We start from the raw sequence: 2,920 nt of genomic DNA, 5'->3' as shown, positions 1-2,920 counted from the left end.
ATAAACATTTGTATCTTTGTATATTCGTAATATGTATGACGGCTATGTAACCGCGCAAACTCTCGTTCTAACTCCCATTCTATATGCCAAATACTTCATGCAAAATTGCAAACACATTATATAGGTTTTTTAGCAATTCCTTAAATTTGGTACCATATTAAAACAAACTATTAAAACAACTAGGAAAAGAAAACAATAAGAAACCCATGGACCAAGAAAACGACAATTTAGAATCCAACTCACAAGGAAAAAGAGAGACCCTACCTTACTCTACCCAACTCAATATTCTAAACAGCACAAAACCATACAATTTAAATATGATTTATGGTTATGTTGGTCTCTTGATGGATGAAGTCTCATGAAGAAGAGCATACAAAGAGTTCCATATTTTTTGTTCTTCATCTAACTCATCAAATAGTTGGCCTCATTGATGACTTTTAAACAAACATTGTCTTAATGATGAATTTACACAAATGCCCATGTCTTGTGACCATCAACAATCCAAATTACATGGCTTTGAAGATCTATATGTAATAAATTGCAAAATGCTTCTCATAAACCTGTCCATTCACAGGAAATAAGAATTGTTATAAAAACCTAATACTTTCTTATGCATTTTACACAAGTAATTTTAAATTTTATAAACGAAGCAAAACTTAATTAAGATTTATGATTCAGTTTATGGCATATTTCTTTATTTCCTTTCAAGAGAAAATCACGTATATATTGTTGAAAAATTTAAGAATCTTGGAAAATAATCTCATACGCAAGAAAAAGAAAGGGTCAAAGTTGGGCCACTTACTACACTCCTAAAGAAAATATGGTATACTGTGAAAATAAAGTGCGTACACGAAATTTGTTTTCATGGCCAATGAGCTAAAAGCTTTTCTGACATGGACATTAACGCATATAAAATATGAATATATTTTATGACTCATATTATCATACTAGTTTTTTAACCCGTAGATTTTTCAAATAATAATAATAAATAAGGTTTGCTATTTCAATTAACGTGATTCTTAAAATATTTATGAATTAAGGAACTAAAGTTGCGTAGTTGATCAAATCTTGGGTTTGAAAACGACACTTAACTTAATAATGAATAAAATTCACACCATGTTATTACTTAATTGACAAAATGATTTTGACCCATGACCTATTGATAGCTAAAATGAATTAGATGAGAGATTAGGAGTTAGGAAAAATATAGGCTTGACGTATAAGAATCAATATTTTCTTTTATTAGCATAGTAAAATAAAATTATTTTTACCGGTTGTTATGTGTTATAAAATATACTAGCATAATAACATTCTTTTGTTTTTTGCGTTCTAAATAAAACCTGAAACATTATAATTAAATAATTAATGTTAATTTAGTACATTATATATCCAGAATATTCCTATATTATAAAAGACTAATTTTGAGAGAAAAAATCATTGGCCAAATCATGAAGCTTGTAAGACATACATTATGAATATGCCAGTAAGGTTTTCATAAGGGTTTTATTCCTGAAGGGTCAGGGCTTCGAGTCCTGAGAGAAGAAATTTTACACGTACTCTTTTATATGTCAAAATCACCTTAAACTTAAAGAGAGTGTAAATCGTAATTATTTCAAGTAGAAATTTTGAAGAGGTTTTAGAAACTTACTGAAACCGTGGGGAAGAAGGAAGCCATCCACATGCCAACCGGGCAACAAATACTCCGATATACCCATTGAACCACCTTCTTCTTGATCACCGCAATTCGAATAATAATCATTCATCAAATCAGCTTTCTGACCGCCTAAACTTTTTGTGCTTTCAATGGAACCGTTGGAATTTGACGACGACGGAGTTTGGTGAAATGAATCTGATAGTGACGACGGCGACAGCTTAACTCCGGTGAGTAGAAACCGAGTGTGTTTCTGTGTGTGTTCGTTCGCTCTGTGAATCGGAGCGTCGCATTCTCTGCATAGTATAGCTCGGTCTTCTTTACAAAACAGAAATGCTCTCCGTTCCTTATTATTATTATTATTATACAGAAATTAAAACATAATATGTTAAAATCATGCATCGGTTTTACTCGATAAAAATTAGGTCTTCTAGCTAAAAACAAAGATGAAATTAACTTACTGTTTGTTAAGTATCAGTACCTGACAAATATCGCAACGAGGTGAGTCTTTGAAAGAAGGATGAAGGAGTGAGAACCGTGGATGCTTGTTGGCGAGTTTGTTAGCGTGGTGGACGCTGTGGTCGCAGGCGGAGCAAAGGGAGGCTTCGTCAGCGGTGCAGTAAACGACGGCCTCCGATATCTGGCAAACGTCGCACTGGATCTTCATGACTAGTGTGGGGTTTGGGGAATTAAAAGATGTGATGGCCCCTGTGATGAGAAAGGGTGAGTGAGTTTATATGGAAAGAGAGCTAGGGACCAGGAGACAGAACCAAGCTGTTATTATTAGGATTTGGTTGAAAAGAGTTTTGATTGATTGTGTATTAAGTAATTAAGGGTAGGGACAAATGAAGTGGCAACTTGGTTCAAGTATTTAAGTGAATAGGGACAAATAGAGTGGCAAATTGAGTTTGGTAGTGGCGTCGACAACGGTGGTGATGGCCGAGACAATGGTGGTGATGGAGACGGCGGATCAACTTGTATTGTTTGTTTTATAGATCAGGGCGCATGGCTTTGCGTTCTTGTTGTGCGTATGCGGGCTATCTCGACATGCACTTATTATGAATTTATGATGTTACTTTTGGGCAAGCATGATTGAACTGTGGAGCTATTATTGATACAATCAAAATGTTCAAAATATATTAATGGTGTTTGAGCTTGTCTATAAACCACATGAAAGATTTATATCCAAATTTATAATTAAACAGGTATCTTAAATAAAAGTTTTAATCTTATGTTAAAAGACTAGCTTTTGAACCCGTGTATTACACG

The 2,920-nt window shown here is 33.9% G+C and overlaps 1 pseudogene across 1 annotated transcript; it reads right to left on the bottom strand.

Moving 5' to 3' along the window:
• Window positions 1–1,607: 1,607 nt before the first annotated feature.
• Window positions 1,608–2,346, bottom strand: LOC143602281 (B-box zinc finger protein 21 pseudogene; annotated as a pseudogene). The gene is made up of 2 exons (XR_013147805.1): window positions 2,133–2,346; window positions 1,608–1,997 (listed from the first exon to the last, which is right to left on the bottom strand). The product of XR_013147805.1 is annotated as a B-box zinc finger protein 21 pseudogene (transcript).
• Between the last annotated feature and the right edge of the window lie 574 nt (window positions 2,347–2,920).

This window comes from Bidens hawaiensis, unplaced genomic scaffold (genome assembly GCF_021521415.1).
Source record: "Bidens hawaiensis isolate Kalapana, Puna unplaced genomic scaffold, B.hawaiensis_p1.1 tig00001960_1, whole genome shotgun sequence".
Lineage (NCBI taxonomy): Eukaryota > Viridiplantae > Streptophyta > Magnoliopsida > Asterales > Asteraceae > Bidens > Bidens hawaiensis.
The sequence above is the reverse complement of the archived record's forward strand: the minus strand, read 5'-3'. Positions and strand labels throughout refer to the sequence as shown.